The sequence below is a fragment of the Haematobia irritans genome, chromosome 4, assembly GCF_050003625.1.
Source record: "Haematobia irritans isolate KBUSLIRL chromosome 4, ASM5000362v1, whole genome shotgun sequence".
NCBI classification, from domain to species: Eukaryota; Metazoa; Arthropoda; class Insecta; order Diptera; family Muscidae; genus Haematobia; species Haematobia irritans.
In genome coordinates, this window is record NC_134400.1 from 190,913,434 (window position 1) to 190,928,564 (window position 15,131).

Sequence of the window (15,131 nt, forward strand, 5' to 3'; positions counted from 1 at the left end):
TGGCAGCAGCCATGGATGTTAGAGTCTCTGTGGTACAACTGCTACGTCTTAATGGATTGGCTAAATGACTTATGTCTTCGGTATACGCAGGATCATCGTATATGCGATCACGTACCGAAGATACTGAACGCTCTTTCGACTGAAAACAGAGATGGAAAAATAAAGTTGTTAAAGTGGTGCATTTTTCAAAAAAAAAGGTATCAAATGTAACTAAGAACATCGATAATGCGATTGAAGATGAACACACCACATTCTTATTTAAACTCATTATAAACTTTGTCTTTTCACAGCGATAGGTTCCGAATTCATTAGCGCTCGACCAAAGCGGATATATTTGGCCAAAGCTGATGTTCTGCAAAAATGCAATATTCGGTCGACGACGTAGGCGAAACTGAATACAGTGAAACCTCTCAAACTTGGACACTCTGAAATCCGGACACCTCTCAAAAGTGGACAGTTGTCGTGAGACGTTTGCTACATTAACACATTTAGATGGACCACTCATGAGTAGACGACTCCCAAAGTGTAGACAATTTAGGCGATCGTGGGTGTCCATCTTTGAGAGGTTTCACTGTAAATCTTTTGTGTCTCGTATCATAGCTTGTTACAGGAATACTGGTAATGTTGCATCGCTTCCAAAAGTGAACATAAAATAACGGTAATAAAACCAGAAATGATCCAAAAAGTAAAGATTTGATCCAAATCCAGGTCGCAGCTGTAGCAAACTTGTTCGTGAGCTGAACATATCGCAAGAACGGATGCAGCACATGCCGAAAAAAAATGTTTTGACGAAGGTCATTGAAGTTCCAAAAACTGCAAGAACACACCGATGCGCACCGAAAGTTAGACAGGAAAGTGTCAAGGATTTGTTTCGCTTGCACGAAAGTGCCAATTTACCGAATTTGGTTTCCTCCTATGAGAAGCCATTCCAAATTCAGCAGCTCGTAAACAAACCACGTGATCGGGTTCCCTTGCCAAAGAGGTCAAATGTACCCCTTCGATTGGCCAACAGAATTTAAGCGCTGCCGATGGTAATGGAGTGGACCGCCGTAACGGCCGTATCCGTCGAGCGTAGGGTCAAAATGAATGCCGAATATTATCCTAAAGGCATCAATGTAGCCTTAGGCAGACAAATAGCCGCAGACAGTGGACATTCCAACAGGACTTAGGACGGACCATCGCACTCAACACGCGTTAACCAAAAATGTTCTAAAAAGGAGGTTGCTCTTTTCATTTTACCATACAGTGGACAACATAATATCTGGATCCCAATCCGTTGGACATTTACGTCTGGTGCATTTTGTGGAGGAAGGTTGGTAATAAAAAATTGCAACGTGTACATAATCTCAGGAAGGCGCTTCACCGGCAAAGTGGCCAGTTACCTAGTTTGGTTTTCTTTGGATGAGAAGCCATAACAAAAATGAGGCGAATTTTTCGTTCCTTCAAAGCAGAAAGACCCTCCATGGCCATGAGTCGTGAAAATTAGCTACAGGCGATAAGATTCCAGACTTCAGACAAAGGCACGAAAAATTTGCCTACAGAGGCGAATTTTTTATTCTTTCAAAGCCCCACCATGGCCATCAAAAGGGAAGATTTGATTTAAGCCAACAGAAATTAGTACAGATGGCCTAGCTTAAAGGATGGTGTAGCACTTTGAAGAGACTGGGATAGTATTTCCGGTCCATACCTGCAACAAATACCTCAGCACTCGTGATATAACAGAAATTCCAGACTGTAGACAAAGGCTCGAGACATTGGTATTTTGCAAACAGAGGCAAGTTTCTCACTCCTTCATACAATCAGTCCGGAAAAGTCGATCGAGGCAAGTAGCAATTATCGCATATGTTCTAGCCACTGGGATGCTGAAGTACGCATTTATCGTCGTTGGGTTCGAAATAGTTGACAAATGTTATCGGATAAATATCCGAAGGACAGTATTGAAGCCATCGGGCCAGACAAACCTTTCGGCCGCAGACCATGGACATTCCGAAAAAAAGTCACCGCACCATCGCACTCAGCACGCGTTAACCAAGAATGGCTTAAAAAGGAAGATTATGTGCTTCATTTCTACCGCACAGGGGCCACCAAAATCTCTGCATCTGAATCCGTTCGACTGTTGCGCCTGGGGACTTTTTTGGAAAGTAAGGTTGACACTAAAAAAAATACTAAAGTGTGGATCATCTCAAAACGGTGCTTCGCCGGAAAAGTGGTCAGTTACCGAATGAGCTAAAGGGGATGTTTCTCGCATCATTTCTGCCGTACAATGACCACCAAAATCCCTGAATTTCAATTCGTTGGCCGTTTTCTCCAGGGGTATTTTTAAGAGAAAGGGGGGTACTAATCAATATCAAATTGTAGATCATCTCAACAGTGCTTCACCGGGAAAGTGGTCAGTTTTTCCAATTAGAAGCCATCGATGGTAAAGGTGTGGGCCGCCGTAACGGCCGATGGTCGCTTCCTGCTCGGTCAAAATAAATGCCTAATGCTATCGGAAAAATATCCTACAGAGAGTATTGAAGCCCCTGGCAGACAAACATTTCGGCCGTAGACCATGGATATTCTTAAAGGACTCATGACCATCGCACTAAGCACGCGTCAACCAAGAATAGTTTAAAAATTCGGTTCCTAACTTCATATCTACTGTTGGACTTCACGGTCCGTTGTTTTCTCTGCTGAGATGTGGACCATCAGCACGCGTCAACCACGAATGGCCTAAAAATGAGGTTCCTCGCTCCATTATTACCGCACAAGGGCCACCAACATCTCTAGATTTCAATCCGTTGGACTTTTACTCCAGGGACAGTATGGAGTTGGCACTAAAAACTAGATCACCACAAGACGGCGCTTCGCTGGAAAAATGGTCAGAGACCGAATTTGGTTTTTCCCATCAGAAGCCGCCGATGGATACCGTAACGGCCGATAGTCGCTCCCTGTTCGTTTTCATTGAACATGGGGTCAAAATAAATGCCGAATGTTATCGCGAACATGTCTTAAAGACAGTATCGAAGCCCTGGGCAGACAAACATTTAGGCCGCAAATCATGGGAAAGGACTCAGCACATGTTATCCACAAATGGCCTAAAGAAGAGGTTCTTCGCTTCATTTCTACCGCACAAGGGTCACATGTTTTCTACAAAAGCGAGACAATTTCAACGACATTTGGTGAAGATGGTTTAAAGGGTGATACGGTCAAAATTTAGTCAATATAAACTTGACGTATTTCTTTCAATTTTCCATTTAAAAAACCTGAACACCCCTCATTTTGAAGGTGTGTGTGTGTAGAATGTTGCTCCTATTTTGATTTTGGAATTCACTCTTCAGTTGTCAAAATGCCGTCCAAGCAAGAAGAGCAGCGTATCAAAATTTTGCTCGCGCATCGCGAAAATCCGAGCTACTCGCACGCAAAGCTGGCAAAATCGCTAAAAATCTCCAATTCAACCGTTACAAATGTAATTAAAGTGTTTGGGGAACGTTTGCCGACAGCCAGGAAGTCTGGATCGGGGGGAAATCGAAAACCGGAAGCCGCTGAGACGACAAAGAGAGTTGCCGGTAGTTTCAAGTGAAACCCTAACCTCTCTCTCCGAGATGCCGCTAATAAGCTGGGTGTATCGTCTACAACCGTGCATCGAGCCAAAAAACGAGCCGGACTATCGACTTACAAGAAGGTAGTGACTTCAAATCGCGATGATAAACAAAATTCGACGGCCAAAGGGCGATCCCGGAGGCTGTACACGACGATGCTGACGAAGTTTGACTGCGTGGCAATGGACGACGAAACCTACATCAAAGCCGACTACAAGCAGCTTCCGTGACAGGAGTTTTATACGGCAAAAGGAAGGGGAAAGGTAGCAGATATTTTCAAGCACATAAAACTGAAATATCTGGTTTGGCAAGCCATCTGTACCTGTGGCTTGAAAAACAGCATTTTCATAGCTTCCGGGACTGTCAACCAAGAAATTTACTTGAAAGAGTGTTTGAATAAACGTCTGCTGCCTTTCCTGAAGAAACACGGTTGTTCCGTACTGTTTTGGCCGGATTTGGCATCTTGCCATTACGGTAAAAAGGCCATGGAGTGGTACGCCGCCAACAACGTGCAGGTGGTTCCCAAGGACAAGAACCCACCCAACATGCCAGAGCTCCGCCCAATTGGTTCCTAAAGAAGAACCTAAAGAAGGCCAAAAAACTTCTAAGGACGAGCAGCAGTTCAAGGCAAACTGGCTTTCTGCGGCGAAGAAGGAGGACAAGGTGGCTGTACAAAATCTGATGGCAGGTGTCAAGCGTGAGGCCCGGCAATTCGGATTTGGAAAAGCGAAAGCCTAACTGAATATTTTTCCTGAATTTTATACTAATTGAACTTGAAAAAGAAATTTAATTTGATTTTTTAAATAAACGATTTCACCGATTTACACGCGTTTTCCCTTGACCAAATTTTGACCGTATCACCCTTTGAGGTTGACACTAAAAAAATTTTAAAGTGTGGATCATCTCTAAACGGTGATTCGCCAGAAAAGTGGTCAGTTGCCGAATGAGCTAAAGGGGAGGTTCCTCACATCATTTCTACCGTACAATGACCACCAAAATCTCTGCATTTCAATTCGTTCGCTAAACGGTGATTCGCCAGAAAAGTGGTCAGTTGCCGAATGAGCTAAAGGGGAGGTTCCTCACATCATTTCTACCGTACAATGACCACCAAAATCTCTGCATTTCAATTCGTTGGTCGTTTTCTCCAGGGGCATTTTTAAGAGAAAGTGTGGTACTAAGCAATATCAAATTGTAGATCATCTCAAGACAGTGCTTCACCGGGAAAGTGGTCAGTTTTTCCGATTAGAAGCCATCGATGGTGAAGGTGTGGACCGCCGTAACGGCCGATGGTCGCTCCCTGCTCGTATTTTTGACCATGGGGTCAAAATAAATGCCTAATGCTATCGGAAAAATATCCTACAGACAGTATTGAAGCCCCTGGCAGACAAACATTTCGGCCGTAGACCATGGATATTCTTAAAGGACTCATGACCATCGCACTAAGCACGCGTCAACCTAGAATAGTTTAAAAATTCTGTTCCTAACTTCATATATACTGTTGGACTTCACGGCCTGTTGTTTTCTCTGCTGAGATGTGGACCATCAGCACGCGTCAACCACGAATGGCCTAAAAATTAGGTTCCTCGCTCCATTATTACCGCACAAGGGCCACCAACATCTCTAGATTTCAATCCGTTGGACTTTTACTCCAGGGACAATATGGAGTTGGCACTAAAAAATAGATCACCACAAGACGGCGCTTCGCTGGAAAAATGGTCAGAGACCGAATTTGGTTTTTCCCATCAGAAGCCGCCGATGGATACCGTAACGGCCGATAGTCGCTCCCTGCTCGTTTTCATTGAACATGGGGTCAAAATAAATGCCGAATGTTATCGCGAACATGTCTTAAAGACAGTATCGAAGCCCTGGACAGACAAACATTTAGGGCGCAAATCATGGGAATTCCAATAGGACTCAGTACGTGTTATCCACAAATGGCCTAAAGATGAGGTTCTTCGCTTCATTTCTACCACACAAGGGTCACATGTTTTCTACAAAAGCGAGACAATTTCAACGACAATTGGTGAAGATGGTCTAGCCTTGGTGATCCTGAAGCACATTGAAGAGACAGGGATAAGTTTCCGCCAATTCATGCCTCAGCACTCTTGAAAGGATGGAAACTCCAGCTCACCACCTTGTAGCTATACATAAAGGCGAAATGTCTAAAACGCCTGGAGGATTTTGAACTCGTATATAAACGGCTACATTCAACTTGTCGTAAACTGTCAAACCCCAAAGCTACAATATAGGACAACGTTATCTCTTCGTTTGCCAGGAGAACTCCAAATATCTTTTGCAGACAATTTCATCTCAAGACGGCGCATCTCGCAGAGACACATTCGTGTCTTGGCTTTGTCAGATGTTTGGGATGGATTTGTCGGCTGTTTGAAGGCCATAATTCGTGCCAAAAGCAGCCAATTCGAACAAATCTAAAGTGATTCTAAAATTTAATGTAATTGAACAATAAAACTAATTGATTTTGAACAATAAAATGAAAACTATATAGCTTTACTTTGTATACCATTCCTTTATCTTGCAAAGCCCTTTAAACAACCAACATCAAGTAAAAAACTTCACTTCGACCTTTAGGAATTGTTAGATATCACAAAACAAGGATTTCTGCTTTAAGTCTTTTATTTCACGAAATTGTTTTTTGTTCTTGTTCTCTGGCTTACTAACTAGCAAGCATTGAAGGTAGAGAAAAGGAGAAAAAGAAGCAAAGAAATATCACACAACTGTGACACGGTTGTTGTGAACATTAATTAAAAAGAAAATTCAATTGAAGCGTTATGTCTGTGCCAACATTGAAATTAGCTTTACAATCGTTTTTACTGGGATTTACATGAACTTCGAAGGGAGGAGCGAGAGTAAACGGATAGATGGGTAGCCAATAAACTTACAAAATGTCCATGGAATAAACCAAGCACAACATGCATATTCTTCTAACGGCAAACTGGAAAGTAAAATTCTCTTGCATAAGCTAACTGACGAAGTCATAGGAATAAGCAAAAGGACTGCCTTGTTAACAGGTAAATTGAGATGATCTCATAAAGTTTTACAGTTTTGCCAGATACACTTACAAGCTGGTAGCCATACATATGTATGTAGAGTGAAAACTTATTCAACGCTCAGTGGCGTAGATTGGGGCAGGGGCTCTGAGGGTTTGAACACTTCCGGACTTCAGACTCACTCACCTTCTGGCTATAGAGACGAGTTTTTCGGGTCTAGGTACAGCGAAGCACATTGACACTGGATGCCGGACATCCATGTGTCAATACTCTGGAAATACCGGCCCAAGGCTCGAAAGACTCACCTTCTATCCAACACTCTGTAAATGGCGAATATTACGAGACTTCAAACAAAGGCACGAAGGACCCGGACTGACAGTCTGCAGAGCCAACTTTTTATACCCTCCATCATAGGATGGGGGTATATTAACTTTGTCATTCCGTTTGTAACACATCGAAATATTGCTCTAAGACCCCATAAAGTATATATATTCTGGGTCGTGGTGAAATTCTGAGTCGATCTAAGCATGTCCGTCCGTCCGTCCGTCTGTTGAAATCACGCTAACTTCCGAACGAAACAAGCTATCGACTTGAAACTTGGCACAAGTTGTTGTTATCGATGTAGGTCGGATGGTATTGAAAATGGGCCATATCGGTCCACTTTTACGTATAGCCCCCATATAAAGGGACCCTCAGATTTGGCTTGTGGAGCCTCTAACAGAAGCATATTTCATCCGATCCGGCTGAAATTTGGCACATGGTGTTGGTATATGGTCTCTAATAACCATGCAAAAATTGGTCCACATCGGTCCATAATTATATATAGCCCCCATATAAAGCGATCCCCAGATTTGGCTTGCGAAGCCTCAAAGAGAAGAAAATTTCATCCGATCCGGCTGAAATTTGGTACATGATGTTAGTATATGGTCTCTAACAACCATGCAAAAATTGGTCCATATCGGTCTTTAATTATATATAGCCCCCATATAAACCGATCCCCAGATTTGGCTTGTGGAGCCTCTAAGAGAGGCATATTTCATCGGATCCGTCTGAAATTTGGTACATGGTGTTGGTATATGGTCTCTAACAATCATGCAAAAATTGGTCCACATCGGTCCATAATTATATATAGACACCATATAAACCGATCTCCAGATTTGGTTTGCGAAGCCTCAAAGAGAAGCAAATTGCATCCGATCCGCCTGAAATTTGGTACATGGTGTTGGTATATGGTCTCTAACAACCGTGCAAAAATTGGTCCACATCAGTCCATAATTATATATAGCGCCCATATAAACCGATCCCCAGATTTGGCTTGCGAAGTCTCCAAGAGAAGCAAATTTCATCCGATCCGCCTGAAATTTGGTACAAGATATTGGTATATGGTATCTAACAACCATGCAAAAATTGGTCCACATCGGTTCATAATTATATATAGCCCCCATATAAACCGATCCCCAGATTTGGCTTGCGAAGTCTCCAAGAGAAGCAAATTTCATCCAATCCGGTTGTAATTTGGAACATCCAATCCGTTTGTAAGAATTGGTTCATATCGGTCCATAATTATATATAGCCCCCATATAATACGTTCTCCAGATTTGACCTCCGGAGCAAAATTCATCCGATCCGGTTCAAATTAGGAACGTGGTGTTAGTATATGGTCGCTAACAACCATACCAAAATTGGTCGAATCACACAAAAATTGGTCCATATCGGTTCATAATCATGGTTGCCCCTAGAGCCAAAAATAATCTACCAAAATTTTATTTCTATAGAAAATTTTGTCAAAATTTTATTTCTATAGAAAATTTTGTCAAAATTTTATTTCTAGAGAAAATTTTGTTAAAATTTTATTCGGTTCATAATAAAATTTTCATCATTGTCAAAATTTTATTTCTATAGAAAATTTTGTTCAAATTTTATTCGGTTCATAATCATGGTTGCCTCTCGAGCCAAAAATAATCTACCAAGATTTTATTTGTATAGAAAATTTTGTCAAAAGTTTATTTCTATAGAAAATTTTGTGAATATTTTATTTCTGTAGAAAATTTTGTCAAAATTTTATGTTTACTTTGTCAAACTGAATTATATACGTATTGGATCGATCTTTTTTGATTTAATATATACCACGTATGGACTTACATACAATTTAGAAGATGGTGTTAGGAGGTTTTAAGATACCTTGCCATCGGCAAGCGTTACCGCAACTTAAGTAATTCGATTGTGGATGGCAGTGTTTAGAAGAAGTTTCTACGCAATCCATGATGGAGGGTACATAAGCTTCGGCCTGGCCGAACTTACGGCCGTACATAAAGGGTGATTCTTTTGAGGTTAGGATTTTCATGCATTAGTATTTGACAGATCACGTGGGATTTCAGACATGGTGTCAAAGAGAAAGATGCTCAGTATGCTTTGACATTTCATCATGAATAGACTTACGATCTGCCACAACGTCGAATTTTCAGTGAATGGGCCCTAGAAAAGTTGGCAGAAAATCCGCTTTTTTATCGACAAATTTTGTTCAGCGATGAGGCTCATTTCTGGTTGAATGGCTACGTAAATAAGCAAAATTGCCGCATTTGGAGTGAAGAGCAACCAGAAGCCGTTCAAGGACTGCCCATGCATCCCGACAAATGCACTGTTTGGTGTGGTTTGTACGCTGGTGGAATCATTGGACCGTATTTTTTCAAAGATGCTGTTGGACGCAACGTTACGGTGAATGGCGATCGCTATCGTTCGATGCTAACAAACTTTTTGTTGCCAAAAATGGAAGAACTGAACTTGGTTGACATGTGGTTTCAACAAGATGGCGCTACATGCCACACAGCTCGCGATTCTATGGCCATTTTGAGGGAAAACTTCGGAGAACAATTCATCTCAAGAAATGGACCGGTAAGTTGGCCACCAAGATCATGCGATTTGACGCCTTTAGACTATTTTTTGTGGGGCTACGTCAAGTCTAAAGTCTACAGAAATAAGCCAGCAACTATTCCAGCTTTGGAAGACAACATTTCCGAAGAAATTCGGGCTATTCCGGCCGAAATGCTCGAAAAAGTTGCCCAAAATTGGACTTTCCGAATGGACCACCTAAGACGCAGCCGCGGTCAACATTTTAAATGAAATTATCTTCAAAAAGTAAATGTCATGGACCAATCTAACGTTTCAAATAAAGAACCGATGAGATTTTGCAAATTTTATGCGTTTTTAAAAAAAAAAAAAGTTATCAAGCTCTTAACAAATCACCCTTTACTTGTTCATTCCTAAAAATCCCTTTTATGGCCATCAGTCGGGAAAACTAGATCAGGCTACAGGGATATTGATTGAAGCACATTGAAGAGACTGGAATAAGATTCCCGCCCCATACCTTCAATGTATACCCCAGCACTCTTGAAATACCGGAAACGCCAACTCACCACTTTGTAAAGGGTGATACGGTCAAAATTTGGTCAAGGTAAATCGGTGAAATCGTTTATTTAAAAAATCAAATTAAATTTCTTTTTCAAATTCAATTAGTATAAAATTCAGGAAAAATATTCAGTTAGGCTTTAGCTTTTCCAAATCCGAATTGCCGGGCCTCACGCTTGACACCTGCCATCAGATTTTGTACAGCCACCTTGTCCACCTTCTTCGCCGCAGAAAGCCAGTTTGCCTTGAACTGCTGCTCGTCATTAGCAGTTTTTTTTGGTCTTCTTTAGGTTCCGCTTGACAATAGCCCAGTATTTCTCAATTGGGCGGAGCTCTGGCGTTTTGGGAGTGTTCTTATCCTTGGGAACCACCTGCACATTGTTGGCGGCGTACCACTCCATGGCCTTTTTACCGTAATGGCAAGATGCCAAATCCGGCCAAAACAGTGCGGAACAACCGTGTTTCTTCAGGAAAGGCAGCAGACGTTTATTCAAACACACTTTCACGTAAATTTCTTGGTTGACAGTCCCGGAAGCTATGAAAATGCTGCTTTTCAAGCCACAGGTACAGATGGCTTGCCAAACCAGATATTTCTTTGCGAACTTTAACAGTTTTATGTGCTTGAAAATATCTGCTACCTTTCCCCTTCCTTTTGCCGTATAAAACTCCTGTCCCGGAAGCTGCTTGTAGTCGGCTTTGACGTAGGTTTTGTCGTCCATTACCACGCAGTCAAACTTCGTCAGCATCGTCGTGTACAGCCTCCGGGATCGCGCTTTGGCCGTCGTATTTTGTTTATCATCGCGATTTGGAGTCACTACCTTCTTGTAAGTGGATAGCCCGGCTCGTTTTTTGGCTCGATGCACGGTTGTAGACGATACACCCAGCTTATTTGCGGCATCTCGGAGAGAGAGGTTAGGGTTTCGCTTGAAACTTCCGGCAACTCTCTTTGTCGTCTCAGCGGCTTCCGGTTTTCGATTTCCCCCCGATCCAGACTTCCTGGTTGTTGACAAACGTTCCCCAAACACTTTAATTACATTTGTAACGGTTGATTTGGCAACTTTTAGCGATTTTGCCAGCTTTGCGTGCGAGTAGCTCGGATTTTCGCGATGCGCGAGCAAAATTTTGATACGCTGCTCTTCTTGCTTGGACGGCATTTTGACAACTGAAGAGTGAATTCCAAAATCAAAATAGGAGCAACATTCTACACACACACACCTTCAAAATGAGGGGTGTTCAGGTTTTTTAAATGCAAAATTGAAAGAAATACGTCAAGTTTATATTGACCAAATTTGGACCGTATCACCCTTTAGTTACACATAAGCGAGAAAAGGTTGAAGCGCTTGGAAGATTATGAACTCGTGTGCCACCAGCTACATTCGTAATCTCTCAAACCCCAAAGAGACCAGATAGAACAACATATGTATTCACTGCATTTGCCAGGAGATCTCCTTTACCCGTACGGCGAGTATCTTCTTTACCTTCAATGGTAAAGAAGATACAGCACTCTTGAAATCTCAGACATCCGACAAAGGAACAAAAAACTCGCCTTCTGTCATCAAAGGTGATTTTTATACCCTCCACCATAGGATGGGGGTATATTAACTTTGTCATTCCGTTTGTAAACACATCGAAATATTGCTCTAAGACTCCATAAAGTATATATATATATATATATATATATATATATATATATATATATATATATATATATATATATATAATATATATATATATATATATATATATATATATATATATATATATATATATATATATATATATATATATATATATATATATATATATATATATATATATTATATATATATATATATATATATATATATATATATATATATATATATATATATATATATATATATATATATATATATATATATTCTGGGTCGTGGTGAAATTCTGAGACGATCTGAGCATGTCCGTCCGTCCGTCAATCCGTCCGTCCGTCAATCCGTCCGTCCGTCAATCCGACCGTCTGTTGAAATCACGCTAACTTCCGAACGAAACAAGCTATCGACTTGAAACTTGGCACAAATAGTTGTTATTGATGTAGGTCAGACGGTATATCGGTCCACTTTTACGTATAGCCCCCATATAAACGGACCCCCAAATTTGGCTTGCCGATCCTCTAAGAGAAGCAAATTTCATCCGATCCTGCTGAAATTTGGTACATGGTGTTGGTATATCGTCTCTAACAACCATGCAAAAATTGGTCCATATCGGTCCACTTTTACGTATAGCCCCCATATAAACGGACCCCCAAATTTGGCTTGCGATTGCTCTCAGAGAAGCAAATTTCATCCGATCCGGCTGAAATATGGTACATGGTGTTAATATATGGTTTCTAACAACCATGCAATAATTGGTCCATATCGGTCCACTTTTACGTATAGCCCCCATATAAACGGACCCCCAAATTTGGTTTGCGATTGCTCTAAGAGAAGCAAATTTCCTCCGATCCGGCTGAAATTTGGTACATGGTGTTAGTATATGGTCTCTAACAACCATGCAAAAATTGGTCCATATCACTCCACGTTTACGTATAGCCCCCATATAACCGGACCCCCAAATTTGGCTTGCCGATCCTCTAAGAGAAGCAAATTTCATCCGATCCGGCTGAAATTTGGTATATGGAGTTGGTATATCGTCTCTAACAACCATGCAAAAATTGGTCCACATCGGTCAATAATTATATATAGCCCCCATATAAACCGATCCCCCGATTTGGCTTTCCGAGCCTCTAAGAGAAGCAAATTTCATCCAATCCGGCTGAAATTTGGTACATGGTGTTGGTATATGGTCTCTAACAACCATGCAAAAATTGGTACATATGGGTCCATAATTATATATAGCCTCCATATAAACCGATCCCCATATTTGAACTCCGGAGCCTCGTGGAAGAGCAAAATTCAATCGATTCGGTTGAAATTTGGTATGTGGTGTTAATATATGGCCTCAAACACCCATGCAAAAATTGGTCGAAATCGATCCATAATTATATATAGCCCCCATATAAACCGATCACCAGATTTGACCTCCGGAGCCTCGTGGAAGAGCAAAATTCATCCGATCCGGCTGAAATTTGGTACATGGTGTTAGTATATGGTCTCTAACAACCGTGCAAAAATTGGTTCACATCGGTCCATAATTATATATAGCCTCCATATAAACCGATCCCCATATTTGAACTCCGGAGCCTCGTGGAAGAGCAAAATTCAATCGATTCGGTTGAAATTTGGTATGTGGTGTTAATATATGGCCTCAAACACCCATGCAAAAATTGGTCGAAATCGATCCATAATTATATATAGCCCCCATATAAACCGATCCCCAGATTTGACCTCCGGAGCCCCTTGGAAGAGCAAAGTTCATCCGATTCGGTTGAAATTTGGTACGTTAGTACATGATATTTAACAACCATGCCAAAAGTGGTCCATATCAGTCCATAATCATATATAGCCCCCATATAAACCGATCCAGAGATTTGGTTTTGGAGCCACTTGGAGGAGCAAATTTCATCCGAGTCAGTTGAAATTTGGTACATTGTGCTAGTATATGGCCGTTAACAACTATGCCTAACTAGGTCCACATCGGTCTATAGTTATATATATATCCCTCAAATAAATCGATTTCCAATTACACAAAAATTGGTCCATATTAACTTCATAATTTTATATAGCCCCCATATAAGCGACCCCCACAGTTTAAATTCTGGCTCTCCATGTACCGTGCAAAAGTCCATGTCGATTCGTAATTATTTGTAGACTTACCTGTACATACCTTTTTTGTCTAATATATACCACGTATGGACTCAGTCACAATTTAGAAAACGATGTTAAGAAGTTTTAAGATACCACAAGCCAATTAATTCGATTGTGGATGACAGTATTTCGTAGAAGTTTCTACGCAATCCATGGTTAGGTTAGGTTAGGTTAGGTGGCAGCCCGATGTATCAGGCTCACTTAGACTATTCAGTCCATTGTGATACCACATTGGTGAACTTCTCTCTTATCACTGAGTGCTGCCCGATTCCGATGTTAAGCTCAATGACAAGGGACTTCCTTTTTATAGCCGAGTCCGAACGGCGTTCCACATTGCAGTGAAACCACTTAGAGAAGCTTTGAAACCTTCAGAAATGTCACCAGCATTACTGAGGTGGGATAATCCACCGCTGAAAAACTTGTTTGGTGTTCGGTCGAAGCAGGAATCGAACCCACAACCTTGTGTATGCAAGGCGGCCATGCTAACCATTGCACAACGGTGGCTCCCACCAATCCATGGTGGAGCGTACATAAGATTCGGCCTGGCCGAACTTACGGCCGTATATACTTGTTTATACCTTCCATGGCCGTCAAACGGGAACATTTTGAAGGCAACAGGAATTATTGCAGCTGGTATAGTTTCGAGAATGGTGCAGAAACTGGGATAAGATTCCCCGCCCACACCTTCAATGTATGACCCAGCACTCTTGAAATGCCAGACATTTCACACTTCAGACAAAGATGCGATAAACTCGCGTTCTGCCTACAGAGGCGAATTTTTTATTCCGCCAGTGCCTCCATTATCATTAAACGGAAAAATTTGTAAGCCAACAATTAGAGCAGTTTGTCAAGCTACGAGAATGGCGAAGCACATTGAAGAGACTGGCATAATATTCTTCATCTACGACTGAAACAAATGTCTCAGCACTCTTGAAATGCCGAACATTACAGACTTAAGACAAAGGCTCGATAGATTAGGCTTCTGGCCACAGAGGCAAGTGTCCCACTTCTTTAGACCAGACAGCCCCTCCCGCACCATCAGTCGGGAAAATTCGATCCAAGCCAGCAGCAATTATAGCATATGGTCTAGCTGCTGGGATGCTGAAGCACATTAAATAAGATTTTCAACCCACAACTTCAATGTATGCCCCACAATTTTTGAAATACCGCACATCCAAGACTTCAGACAAAGGCACGAAAGTCCCCCTGTCACCATCAGCCGGGAAAAGTTGATCCAGGCTACAGGGATGTTGGAGCCCCTTGAAGACAATTGGATAAGATTCTATGCCTTGGATAAGAAAGCTCGCTTGCAACCAGCAGAGACGATTTTTTCATTCCTCCAAACCAGACACCCC